Source organism: Schistocerca nitens, chromosome 4 (genome assembly GCF_023898315.1).
Source record: "Schistocerca nitens isolate TAMUIC-IGC-003100 chromosome 4, iqSchNite1.1, whole genome shotgun sequence".
In the NCBI taxonomy this organism is placed as follows: Eukaryota; Metazoa; Arthropoda; class Insecta; order Orthoptera; family Acrididae; genus Schistocerca; species Schistocerca nitens.
Window position 1 is genome coordinate 279,011,225 of NC_064617.1, and position 15,284 is coordinate 279,026,508.

Here is a 15,284-nt window from a genome sequence, read left to right on the forward strand (position 1 = left end):
TTTATACAAAGTTTAGAGGCATATTTAATTTTTGTTCGTTGGCGGAACCTGAAGTGGTGGCGATCGGCCGTCCTAGTTAGCTTTAGGATGAAAGTGGCGGTGGCACTAGCTTTGTTTTTGTTTTTAGGCTACATAGGTTTTTGGGGGTAGTATGGGTGATAGGGGCCAACGCCTGAAGTGGAAGAGGTAATTTTCTTTCATTAAAAAAATAAAAAATAAAAAATAATAAAAATAAAAGAAAAGAAAAAACTAAAAAAAGAAAAAAAGACAAAAAAGAAAAAAGGGGTAAAAAATTTAAGGAGAAAAAAAAAGACGGTAGAGCACTTGCCCGCGAAGGGCAAATGCCCCGAGTTCGAGTCTCGGTCCGGCACTCAGTTTTAATCTGCTAGGAAGTTTCATATCAGCGCACACTCCGCTGCAGAGTGAAAAACTCATTCTGGATACATTTGTCTTGGTTACATTTTTAAGTGATCAACACTGCAAAATCACAGGTTAAAATAAGGGCGATACAAACCATTGCAAATGTGAAATGCTGATACAGTAATAACCGGTGTAACCGCCAGACTGTTGACTGAAAGCATGCGGAAGTGTATGCATTGTATTGTACTGGTATAGAGCAGTTGGGTTACAACAGCGGTATTTGGGAGAGCGTTATCCTATTGGAAGACACCTCCTGGTCGGCTGTTCATGAGGGGCAGCACGACGGATCGAATCGCCAACCTGATGTACAAATTTGCAGTCACGATGCGTGGGATAACCACGAGAGTGCTCCTGCTGTCATACGAGATCGCATCCTGGACCATAACTTCTACATCTACATACATACTCCGCAATCCACTATACGGTGCGTGGCGGAGGGTACCTCGTACCACAACTAGCATCTTCTCTTCCTGTTCCACTCCCAAACAGAACGAGGGAAAAATGACTGCCTATATGCCTCTGTACGAGACCTAATCTCTCTTATCTTATCTTTGTTGTCTTTCCGAGAAATGTAAGTTGGCGGCAGTAAAATTGTACAGCAGTCAGCCTCAAATGCTGGTTCTCTAAATTTCCTCAGAAGCGATTCACGAAAAGAACGCCTCTTTTCCTCTAGAGACTCCCACCCGAGTTCCTGAAGCATTTCCGTAACACTCGCGTGATGACCAAACCTACCAGTAACAGATCTAGCAGTCCGCCTCTGAATTGCTTCTATGTCCTCCCTCAATCCGACCTGATAGGGATCCCAAACGCTCGAGCAGTACTCAAGAATAGGTCGTATTAGTATTTTATAAGCGGTCTCCTTTACAGATGAACTACATCATCCCAAAATTCTACCAATGAACCGAAGACGACTATCCGCCTTCCCCACAACTGCCATTACATGTTTGCCCCACTTCATATCGCTCTGCAATGTTACGCCCAAATTTTTAATCGACTTGACTGTGTCAAGCGCTACACTACTAATGGAGTATTCAAACATTACAGGATTCTCTTTCCTATTCATCTGCATTAATTTACATTTATCTATATTTAGAGTTAGCTGCCATTCTTTACACCAATCACAAATTCTGTCCAAGTCGTATCCTCCTACAGTCACTCAACGAAGACACCTTCCCGTACACCACAGCATCATCAGCGAACAGCCGCACATTGCTATCCACCCTACCCAAAAGATCATTTATGTAGACAGAAAACAACAGCGGATCTACCCCATTTCCCTGTGGCACTCCAGATAATAGCCTCAACTTCAGGTGTAGGTCCAGTGTGTCTATCACACAGATGGGTTAGTTGCAGGTCCTCGACTGGCCTCCTTTTAACCAACACACAATTATCACTGGCACCGAGGCAGAACCAGCTTTCGTTAGAAAACACAAGACTTCCACCCTGACCTCCAACGAGCTCTCGCTTGACACCACTGAAGTCGCAAATGGCGGTGGTTTGGGGCCAGTGGAAAGCTTGCTGCAGAGTGTCTGGCTAGGAGCTGTCGTTGAAGTAACCGATTTGTAACATTTGATTGTGTCACTGCGGTGCCAACTGCTGCTCATATTGCTACTGCAGATGCAGTACGATGCGCAAAAGCCATACGCTGAACGTGATGGTCTTACCTCTCGGTAGTCCCACGTGGTCGTCCGGAACCGTCTTCTTTCTACATTCCCGTGACCGCTGCTGCCAGCAATCATGTAAAGTGGGTAAATTCCAAATCTTTCTGCAATATCGCAGAAGGAACATCCAGCTTCTTGTAGCCCTAGTAGACGACCTCGCTCAAACACATTGAGGTGTTGATAATGCCGTCTTGTAAGTAGGTTGTTTAGGTTTTTGTGTTGGTAACGCCACGTAGCGCTCCGTATGAAAATCTCTAACTGTACTGTGTGCAGTCTGTGGCTGGTTTGCATTGTTGGAATATTCGCTATTGTAGTGTTGGGCAGTTGGATGTGAACAGCGCGTAGCGTTGCGCAGTTGGAGGTGAGCCGCAAGCAGTGGTGGATGTGGGGAGAGAGATGGCAGAGTTTTGAGAGCGGACGATCTGGACGTGTGTCTGTCAGAAAAAGGAAATTTGTAAGACTGGATGTCATGAACTGATACATAATGACTTTTGAACACTATTAAGGTAAATACATTGTTTGCTCTCTATCAAAATCTTTCATTTGCTAACTACATGCCTATCAGTAGTTAGTGCCTTCAGTAGTTAGAATCTTTTATTTAGCTGGCAGTATTGACGCTCGCTGTATTGCAGTAGTTCGAGTAACGAAGATTTTTGTGAGGTAAGTGATTCATGAAAGGTATAGGTTATTGTTAGTCACGGCCATTCTTTTGTAGGGATTATTGAAAGTCAGATTGCGTTGCGCTAACAGTATTGTGTGTCAGTTTAGTGATGATCAGAATAAGTAAAGAGAGAAATGTTTGAGTACGTTCAGTTTTGTTCAGCTGTTTGAAAATCAAATAACGTAAGAGGTTTACCAGCAGAGTAATTCATAAATTTTAGTAAGGGGATGTTTCAGCCTTAAAGGCATTCTTGATTAACATCAACTCATTTAATCCAGTTTCAAAGATACCTAACGCTCACAAGCTCCACTCCTATGCGATTGGTGGCGCGAAACATGAATATACATCATATTTCATATGTAACAGCACACCTACCAACTCCTTTTGGCTTTGCGACGGTTTTTTCCGTCAGTGTAGTTAGTACCAAAGGCTACTGACTGATATTTTTAACACGCAAGGAATAAAGCAAAAGGATAATAGTGGTGAGGGAGAGGGACGCAATAATGTAGTTGAATTAGTACCTGGAATTTCATCCTGAACAGATAATGAACTTTCTGGTACTCGCATAGCCCACTGATCCGATTTACTTTCGGGAATTTTGAGTTTTGAATGACTATACGAGAAAAAAGGATTTGATCTTAAATAACCACGTTATTTATTTAACTCTGGAAAAGATAAACGACGTCATTAGCAAAACTATCTGACGGTTTACAATATACACATGTATTTTTTTACCCTGTTACAGTTCATAGCGTTTAAACACGTATGCGCACGAAACGGAGTGGGAGAGGGTATAAGTAGTTGTGGATAACACGTGGTCTATATACTCGGACTTGCAAACGTTCGTACTCCCGTACTGCGAGAAGGGAACAAGGCTGAGAACTTTAGAGACAGATAGCCTGAAAAGTTGATGGTTCAGGCAACGGACAGGATAGAACCTTTTTGGTTGTATGCATGAAGCGCTTCAAATGGATCACTGCTTTGATTATGGCTTCCGTTTCGTGTTTATCACATACGAGGGAGAGAAGCAACTAGAGACTGTTAACAGTTCAAAAGGATGAGAGACGATCGAAGCCAATATTCGCGTAAATGTTAATAAACATATCCCATACCCCTTAAATTTATCAGATGCCGCAATAATTTAATAATGAATATTAACGATAACCCTGTGTTGAAACCATACGTGGAAGCATTGTCCGATACGTGGCCGATTTGCGCCATGTGGACCGGACATGGCACAAAGTCACACACTCAACGGAAGGCATCAAAATGTCGGACATAGATCTATTGTGAGCGGCTTAAGTCACACGACGAAACTTATTAGGCTTCCGCCGAGTAAGTTTGTGAAGCAGGAGTAAACTCACAAAGGGCGTCATGTTGCATATAAAGATGAGTTCATCAAATCTGTTCAAATCGGTTTCCAAATTTGGCACGCGATAACTAACATCAATTACACGCAAGATAATGTTAGAAAGGCACAACCGGATGAATTTACAGAGGAGAAACTACCGCATCCGAACACCACGTTGGCTCGCAAAAGGGGAGCCATATCACTTCAGTTGCAAAGTCCCTAACTCAGAAGTCTGATATAATTACGACCCCTGTCCTGTTTTAGCAACAGTAATAAACCTAATAAGGGAGGAAACAACTAGACTTGGCCACTAAAGAAACCATTCTAATACCTTTTACCAATTCATTCGACATAGGCGTTGTAAGTGAACGTCTGGTCAGTTACCGCTATTCTAGAGCAGTGCCCAAGACGGCATACCGAGAGAATCTCTCCGTCGAGCACAAGTGGTGGAGTAAACCGAACCAGTGCTTATGATCAACCCCTACAAACCAAATTGTCAGAGTTTAGCTCATCTTTGACTTGACCACCCTGTTCCCGTTCTTTGTCTTACTCACACATCTACACCTACATCTACATCGATACTCCGCATTCCACCTTACGGTGCTACCACTGTCAGTCATTTCCTCACCTGTTCTACTCGCGAATAGAACGAGCGAAAAACGACTGTCTGTATACCCTCTGTATGAGCCCTAGTTTCTCGTATCTTATCTTCGTGGTCCTTTTTTACGCGCCATATATATTAGAGGTAACAGAATCGTTCTGCAGTCAGCTTCAAATGCCAGTTCTCTACATTTTCTAAATATCTTTTCTCGAAAAGAATGTCGCCTTATCTCCATGGATTACCATTTGAGTTCCCGAATCATCCCCGTGTTCTAACCTACCAGTAACAAATCAAATCACACGCCTCTGAATAGCTTCGATGTCTTCCTTTAATCCGACCTGGTACGGGTCCCTAACGCTCGAGCAAGAATAGGTCGCACTAGCATCCTGTATGCTGTCTCCTGTACACCCAATAAACTGAAATCGATCACATTTCTTTTCTGCGGCAATCCTCACATGCTCGTCCGATTTCATATCGCTCTGCAACGTTAAGCCCAGGTATCTAAAAGACGTGACTGTGTCAAGCAGGACACTTCTAACGCTGTATCCGAACATTACGGATTTGTTTTTCCTACTCATCCTTATTAACTTAAATTTTTCTACATTTGGAGCTAGCTGCCATTCATCACACCAATTAGAAATTTTGTCTAAGTCATCTTGTATCCTCCTTCAGTCACTCAACTTAGGCATTTTACCATACACCAGATCATCATCAGTAAACGACCGCAGATTTCCGCCGACCCTGCCCACCAAATCATTTGTCTATACAGGTTGTAGCAGCGGTACTATTACACATCCCTGGTGCACCCCGGATGATATCTGTGTCTCTCACGAACATTCGCAATCGAGGACAACATATTGAGTTCTATAGCTCAAGAAGACCTAGAGACATTCACAGAACTGTGACCTATTTCATATGCTTGTACCTTCTTTAACAGTCTAGAATGGGGCACCGTGTCAAATGCTATCCGGCAATCTAGAAATATGGAATCTTCCCTTTGCCCTTCATCCATAGTTCGCAGTGTATCATGTGAGAAAAGGGCAAGCTGAGATTCGCACGAACAACGCTTTCTAAAAGCACGCTGATTCATGGATATAAGCCTCTGGGTTTCAGAATTTGTTAGTTTGATAAAGGCCTGAGATTCCGTCTATAACTTTGTACGGAATAAAAGTTAGGGAGAGGAGGAAAGGACACAGGATGCGAACAGCAGGAGATAAACGAAACACACTGAGCCATATTTATTCCACGGGCGTGTTGTACCCCCTCAAAGTGCTCTAACGGGATTGAAATGTCAGATTACAAGCAACTAACCACCCGGAAAACTGAATTTACAGATGCAACAATAGGGAAATCTGTGCATACAGCATAAACAGACAACTGTGGAATGGCACAGATTATGCTGTTCCACATCGTTCCTCCTGGAGCCGCAATACAGCGCAACCACTCTAAGAGAGACGTCAATTTCAGCACCAAGTATTGCTTTGGGGGGTCGTTTTGAATGGGAAATCGTATATTGTATATTTAGATTTATATTGTTCATTTAGTTAGAGCACAACATTGATCCTATATAAATCTTACCTATTTCGCGTAAAAACTTTCCTTAAAGATCCGATATAACAACAAGGTGTAGCTTTCCATGTTTACGATGCGTATGGCAGTGTTCAAAAAAATTGTCCAAATGGCTCTGAGCACTATGGGACTTAACTTCTGAGGTCATCAGTCCCCTAGAACTTAGAACTACTTAAACCTAACTAACCTAAGACATCACGCACATCCATGCCCGAGGCAGACTGAAGCGCCTAGAACCGCCCGGCCACCGCGGCTGGCTACTCACTCTTTACCGTGGCATGATTCGTTCTATATTGGATTATGGGTGCACTTTATGTAGAAATATCTCGACATATTTACTAAGCAAGGTCGACATCCTACAATACCGGACCATAGGAATCTGTCATGCAGAAATAAATTCTACACCTGTAAAAGCGTTTTTGGTGGAGACAAAGGACACTCACCTTAAATTTCGGAGAACTTTCTTAGCTCAGTAGATCGTACTTAATGGAGTAGCACAAAAAGTTCATCCTCTCCTTCATACTCTTAACTACTTCATTCAGGAAACGGGTACGTTGGAAGGATTCGAAGCAGGAGCGAACCTCCGTTAGGTCAAATTTACAGACAGCAACGATATGTGTTACCCCTCGACCTAAAAGATGCTTTATTGCTAAAGATGTGGAGTCAGATAAAAAATTAGCTCCGAGTGTAATAATAACGCTGTCCTTAGGTCGAACACTTAAGTTGTGGCATTACGTTAGGTCGCTTATGTTACATTAAATCATAACCTATTGAGTCACATTTCGCCGCTACTGTGACGGGATTAGTGAACGTTATTTTTGATAACTACTACATTATAAAACGTTTCCGTCAGACGTTAGTGGTACAATGTGTTAACAGTTCGTATAACGTGTGAGTGCATTCTGAACAATTTCTAAGGCGCTTACATGGTTATGCCAAAGTTTTTGTTCGCTATCAGAAGTTACAGCGTAATTCTTTCCTGCTATGCAAGCTACAAGTTTTGAAACAAATGTGCTATTGTGGAATAGGAGGAGTTATCTTGATGAAACTCTTCAGTTTGCTTTCAAATTTAATTTTGCTTTAAACTTTTCATTTTGTCATTATATAAATTGTAAAAGACAATTTTTTGCACTTCTTAACCAAAATCAAGATTAAATAAGTATAATGAAGTTATCTTTCTTATGTTATAGTAATGACGGCCATTTTCGTTATTTATAAAATATAATGGATAATTTACAACAAATTCCATAACAGAATATCTGTTTTACACGCTTTAGTTAAAATTATCCAAATCTATATAAAATTTGATACAAGATGATGGTGACTGGTCAGTGTCCGTTATTACTACAATGAATACTTTCTAACAAAGGAGCATATTTCAATAACTCAAGAAAAACTCTACGTTCATGATGTATTAGATATTTCACAAAGGAGAATACATATGTGAGGACAAAGCTTTCGTTTATCGTTGGACGTCGTCACCTCTGCGTAACCTGTATGTCACAGAAAATTAAAAATTGTCCTGTACAAGGTATAGTTTCGGCTAACCAAATTTTATGGAAATCTCTTTCGCTGAATGTCTTGATTTTTCTGCTGAAGTTCTTACCTCTATCGTATTTATAGCGTTAAAGAGATGATTATTAAAAGTAAATATCAGTGAGTGATATTTCCAGAGGTTTATAATAATATTATGTTTTTCTGCAATTTGTTCTCCTTTCTCTTCTTTTGTTGCGTTCCGTAAAAAACTTATCTTTGTGGTCCAAATTATTGTCGTAAATTGCTTACTGACATGTTTTTGACTAATTTTTAAATTATTTGGTTGTACTACGATCATTGCTTGTTTCCCTTTAAGGTTTATTGGAACTATAGCAAAAGGTAACGAAGTGTTTCTGAAAAGGCGACAGAAATTATTTAACACAGTCATAGGTGACTTATTAAAGGTAGAATTTAACGCCAATCTAAGTCTTAATTTTTACTGCTGCGAGGAAAGCAATAAGATGATGGCGACGAAGGGAAATGGTCTATCAATGAGTCATATAAATATACTACAATATTATTGTATTCTGATTTGTTGACTTGTACTATGATTACAAATTCAGTATAAGTTTCACAGCTTTTGTCTACCAGAGCTTAACTTTGTTCTCCATGTGAGAATATGCTTCAGAAAGTCGAAACCAGTAGTGGAAAAACATTTGTAAAATCAATTTTATATAAAAAATGAACTGTACGAATTCGAATGAGCAGTCATTCGTATAAAACATTACGCAGTTACACGACGTCTTCAGCATGACAAATAAACTGTATGTGACAACATTTCCGAGATACAGTGCCCATTGACAAATTGTTGTACATGCCGACTCTCGTGCTTAATTCAGGGCTTATTGCTGGTACATCATTTGTAAAACGGAGAACAATATTTAATTATATTATTTTAAACAATATTTCGAGAGTTGCGTTTTCCAGGATTATTGCCTGTAGTCATGTGCTCTTTTGCAAATTTTCACGTTACTGTTAAGATAAATTAACCACGCTCTTTACAGCAATACAAAGTGAAATCTAACTTTAGCTTTCCAAAACTTCCATATGCCGGGACTTAAACTTACCCTATTTAACATGTTGTAACACGGAAAATAATTACCAAAGTTGGTAGCATTAATGTCCATTAATGTCCACACAGCCACCGTCCAGCTCCAACTATGCCCACCTGTTGACGTGAACAGTCATCGTGATTCATAGTCTCACACGCCTGACCAGTCGCAGGGCACTTGTTGACGTTTCAATATGAGCTTGTACGAAAGGAGGGCATTATTGGTGAAGCTCTATTATCAGAACAGCAATGTTGCAGCTGCACTTCCAGAATATCATAGTCCGAAAGGAATAAGGAAGGGTCCTCTTTCTCCATATGCTGTGCAGAGCATGATCAAGTTCGAATCAACTGGTCGTCGCTCCGGGAAGAGGCCGACGTCCGGTTGCACCACAGGTGGTTGATGAAATCGCTCTTGCTACGGCAGACAACGCTGCACCCAATTCCCGATCGTCAGACAGTGCGCGAGCTGTGTCACGAGAGTTAAACATCCCTTGATCCACTGCTTCGAACCATTCTCATTTATATCGTACAGCAGCATGCAGCACAGGACGCAGAACGACGTGTTGACTTCGCTCTCCACTTTCTCGGAAGGATTTAAGTTGACGAGGGCTGACCCTGCACCATCCTACGGACAGACGAAGCTCATTTCTCTCTGATGGGTGGGATGAACATACACAATTGTCGAGCGTGGGAATCTTCACCTCCAATCACTGTGCGCGAAGTGCCTCTGAGTGGTCAACGTGTCACCGTATGGTGTGACTTCGTGGCTACGTTCATCATTGTCCCATTCTTTTTTGAACAGTTTAGCGCTCGAGGACCAAACACGTGCAGTGTCACTGGCCAGCGTTACTGCGATGTGCTTCGCCAGCTTGTCCTACCCCTCCTACAGGAAAGAGACGCATTGAACTCGACAGTTTTCATGCAAGGTGGGGCCCCACCGCACATGCCTCGTAAAGTTCACCTGCTTCTCCGAAACAAATTTGGAAACGATTGAATTATCAGCCGATAGCTTCCAACCGCTTGGCCGGCACTGTCACCTGACCTTGATCTCCCTGATCTCACTCCCTGTGATTTTTGGTTGTGGGGCAGCCTGAAGGACAGGGGACAGGGTTTACAAGAGGAACATTCACACACATGCTGATCTGAAGCTTACAGACTCTTCTGGACATGATTTACCGTAGCAGCATATTAAAAGTGTTTCAATTTAATTGATTCTGCATTATATCTCTTTCCCCAAGTCCTTCACATTAATGCTACCAAGTTCTGTCCTCGACTGTGGGGCGGCTGGTGGATTTTTATGTTTATAAAAATGTAATGTGGAAATTATGCATTTCCCGGCTGATTAGCACCATATGTGGGGCGGCAGGTGGAATTATTGTTGATTGTTTAAATGTAGAATGTAGATGCAGAAAAGATGCATTTCCCGGCCGATGCACCATTTGTGGGGCGGCTGGTGGAATAATGTTGTTATATAATGTTTGGTTTGTAATGTAGAAAAGATGCGTTTCCCGGCCGATGCACCATTTGTGGGGCGGCTGGTGGAATAATTTGTTTTTTAAAATGTTCCTATTATTTATGCTGTCTTTTGCCTTCTCAACACTGGCTCTCTAACTACAATATTGGCAACCAGAAAGTGATTATCAAACGTTAAGCCTGTAATTAGAATTCCTAGTGCCCACTTCATCTGAAAAATACACTTATAGCTACAGCTTATAGCTCTGAGGAATTAGGAGATTGTCTGGGATTCATAATCAAAAACGATTCTCTAAAAATGTTCACTATATTCTGAAAGTCGCAGACCAAAAAGAATCCACACAATCCAACTAACAGAGCAGTTCAGAGTCTAATGCGCTGATACAACTATAACTGTTCAAATTAAATATTTAAGTGAATGCTCGCCATAATTTGATGATAATGTTCATCAAACGCCACGCTAAATAATGGTAGAATGTTTGTCCCGCGGCGGCACGTGAAAATACGACATACGCAAACTGAAGATAGATCATTAAAGTCATCCCAGAATTAAAATTTCACTCGAAAACGATTTCATGGTTACGCGTATCCCGAGTAACTTATTACGGCATCCGAGGCTGTTTATAGCAATGATACCGACGTGACGCGACTCCCGGCACAGGTGTTGTGCTAATCAGCGTCTGGAGAGAACTGGGGCCTTCCTTCCTCGCGCAGCGTTCTTATATATAAAGCCGCGGTGCGGACGGCTAAGGGAACGGTTGATCAAATCGGCTCTCCCGACTAGCCGCTGGGCTAGTAATGCACCACTTTAAGTTATCGAATAAATCATTGCTTCCTTTGCTGATGGCAGATGAAGCTCTCAATTTAAATGTGCAATCAGCACACAGGTAAGTAATCACAATAAAAGTCTGACGTGGCTAAGTCAATTATTTTGGGCGAGAGAATTAATTTAATTACACTACACGCAGTAGACGAGCTTTGAACTTGCCCTTTGGAGATACGCTATCGCTATAGTTTTATAGTTATTCAATTGAAACTTCTCACATCTTTATGATTATAGCGGATCTCCCTTATACGTAAATTTAAACATCCTAGCCTTATTTATTCGCCTACTTAATCTATCTTGCTTCCTTAATTTTTAAGACAAAAACTAGAAAATTATGAATTTCAACTAAAATTTTAATTTGTGATATCCAGAATACTCTTTCCACTAAATTATTATGAAAAAGGAATGTAAATACAAATTTTTAAGTTTCTAGCTCTTTTCTGTTGCGCCAATAATTTTTACAGAAAAACATCCAAATTTAGAAAATGGTTAAAGTTATTGAACTGATATTCAAAACATATTGATTTAGTATTATTCCTGACATGCTAGAAACGTTTCAGGTTATTTACTTGATTTTTAAAGTACTGCACAACATTTATGACGTCAGAGCTAGTTACAGTGGACTAGGCTGGCACACGATGGAAAGACTGATGTGAATTTTATATGGAGTGAGTAGGCTGCTTCCCTACAGTACGGTAATTAGTTTCCGTGTTATAGCGTGTTAAATAGGGAAAGTTTAACTATAATCCAGTCCACCACCTGACAAAAAAAGTGTATCATCCGGAACTGAAGGAGGAAACGAAATGAAACTTCACGAATTGAGAAAAATCTGCTGTTATTTCTGTGCTTACAAAATCGAATCAAATTTACAAAGAAATTGTCAGTATGTGCTCACCTATCGGTATGAAGTAGGACGCCTCTGGCGTGGTTGCATTCACTGATTTTGTCGGGAAGTGTGCCAAAAGCCCATCATATCCTCTCCCGAGAGAAGCTGGCCCAAGGTTGTTGGATATTGGTTCTGGCATAGAGTTGTCGTCAGAGCTGGATCCGCACATTCGGTATAGGGGAGAGATCTGGGAATCGTTTTGGTCTCGAGTGTGCCTCAATACCAGTCAGTTCATAGAGGCACGTACCATGTGGGGACGAGCATTGTCCTGTATAAAAATCGCATCACTATACTGTCGCATGACGGGCAACACATGAGGATGCAGACTGTCCATGACATACCATGGTGTCAGAGTTGACTGAGTCACTGCCAGTTGTGACATGATGTCATGCCCTGTGGCTGCCCATACCTTAACGTTAGGAGCAACAGCGCTGCGTCTCTCCCTAAAATTGGAAGAACAGAATCTCTCCCCCGATCGCGGCCATACTTGCCGACGATGGTCATCCGGGGCAGTGCAGAACCGCCCTTATTCTCTTAACACAATATGACATCATTCATCAGTAGTCCATGCTTCCCAGTCAAGGCACCACTCCAAATGAAGCGTTTGTGTTGTGCTGTTAACAGCAGCCTACACATGGGATGGTAATTCCGAAGTCCGACTGCTGCTAGTCTTCGAACAGAGGTGCGAGATAACATAGATTGTAGTGTAGAGTCCATTACTTACTCCAAAATGGCAGGCATAGATGTGAAGGATTACGATGTGCTCGGTCCACAGCACGGCGATCCTCCTTTTGTGGTGGTCAACGTGGTAGCCCGGAACCTTCATAAGTATGCCTGCCCTCACTTTCAGATGCTTCGCAACATCGTGTTGCTGTCACATGCGAATGCCACACAAATCTCGATATTTCACGAGTCGACCAGCTGGCCAAGTGGAGACCCAAAATGAGGCCCCTTTCAAACTGTCAGGTGCTGACAACTCTGTCTCACACAAGTACACGACATTTCCGTGTCCTCCACACTAATCGTAGAACATCTGACGCTTTTCACACCCCTTTATATACCCTACCGAGCATGGTAACAACACTGAACACGAACAACAGTTACGCACTCAGCTGGCAACTCCAATCATTTACGTACCCGGCGATGGTGTGTGTGTGTGTGTGTGTGTGTGTGTGTACGAAGTTTCATTCACGTCTGACCATATCTTCTGGGTGTTTCCCTTTTTTTAGTCGATATTTTATGAGTCGAGCATGCTGAAACTGAAATTTTTTGCATTAAATGAGGAATATAGGCTGTCTCCTACATATCTAATTCTCAACTTTACTAGAAGCTTCGCTCTTATCTTGGAAGACTAACCTGCAGAGACAATTTACGATTTAGGGGTACGACTCGATGAAAACGCTTCATTTGCCTCAGTAGTGCATATCTGTATAAAGATTTTCCCTTCTTATCGGGTGTCTCATCCTGGAAATAGTAAATTTATCGAAAATGTTTACTGGAAAATATAGTGATTTTCCCTTTCTCACATTTATTTTTAATGTTTTACGAAGCTGATATAGAAAATATAAAGCGGCAGGTGAGTCAGCACAGATGACGTTCACCGGGACGTGTCGTAACACATACTTATGCCAAAATCCCCACTGAAAACGTACATACATGTCAAGAAGGGGCTTCACCACGTTGGCGTAGATGAGTGTGAGAAGTCAGGTCGACCGAAGATTCGTGTCGATTGTCGTGTGGTAATTTGAATATTTTAAATGCAGAAGAAAAAATCCAAATTACAGATCATAAATTTTACAAAGGTAGATACAAAACATAAATAGAACATATAAAATGACACAAATATACAATAAAGTAGCTTCTCTTGCAACACTGCTGTTGCATGTGCTCCAGGTTCTGTTCTGCCCCATCGGTGGGGCGCGGAACTACTTCTGCCCTGTCCTGTTCGCATTATGATCATTCTTCTATACAAATAGTGAACTTTGTGTAGTCGCTCCGACGAAACTTCAGTCTCTTTTTAGTACATCCTCCAGGACTTCACCTGGGAGCGTGGAGCTTTGCGCACTACGATGTGAATTGAAGATACTCTCTGAAGTATGGAAGCGTGAAGCTTGATGCCTTTTCCAATTGTGGTCTCTTGTCTCAGGTCTGACTGAGCGACGTATCCAAGGGCGTGGAGCCAAAGTGACTGTGTGGTTTTCAGCAGTCCAGTAATTTTCCTTTAAAGTTAAACGAGTTTTAGAAACAGTCTACAGTAAAGCTAACTCACCAAACTTGAGAAAAATCTTTTAAACACCTGTCACTAATTATGAGCCAGCAGCCATTAATTATACACAAAAAGTACATAGTTTTAAAAACAATTAACTACAGTTGTCAAAGTTCACTGACCATTTTTGTTAACTAAATGACCTTTAAACAGCTGACTTTAATTATGAATCTACTGTCACTCAGTAGACAGCAAAGGTGTAGAATTTTAAAAACAATTAAGTCACTGAATAGTTCGCTACAGTTAACATCCCCTGATCAGATTTTAAACATATGATTTTCAAACAGTTACTATTAACTGTGAGCCCACTGTCGTTCAGTAGGCAGCAAAGTACAGAATTTTAAAAACAATCAATAGTCGATGAATAAGCAGCTGCAACTACCCGAAATTCCCTGGTCACATCTTAAGTAAATGGTTAAAATGGCTCTGAGCTCTATGGGACTTGACATCTGAGGTCATCAGTCACCTAGAACTTAGAACTACTTAAACCTAACTAACCTAACGACATCACACACATCCATGCTCGAGGCAAGATTCGAACCTTCGACCGTAGCGGTCGCGTAGTTGCAGACTGAAGCGCCTAGAACCGCTAGGCCACCATGGCCGGCTTAAGTAAATGATTATGCTATTGATTACGAACCCACAGTCATTCAGGGCAGACACAAAGGTACAGAATTTAAAACCAATTAAGTCACTGAATAGGCAGCTATTGTTAACCAGAATTCGTTGATCCGATTTAATCAAATGATTATTAAACAACTACTACTAATTATGAAGCCACTGTCGTTCATCAGAGAGCAAAATACGGTATTTAAGAAAGAAATTATCTGAATAGGCAGCTGCAATTAGCCAAAATTCACTGATCAGTCTGTAACCAAATGACCTCTAAACAGCGGTTATTAATTACGGGTGGTGCTTGTATAAACACCACTGAGTGGGCGCGAGAGCGAGACGTAAGGACAGACACGGAAGTTACATAACTT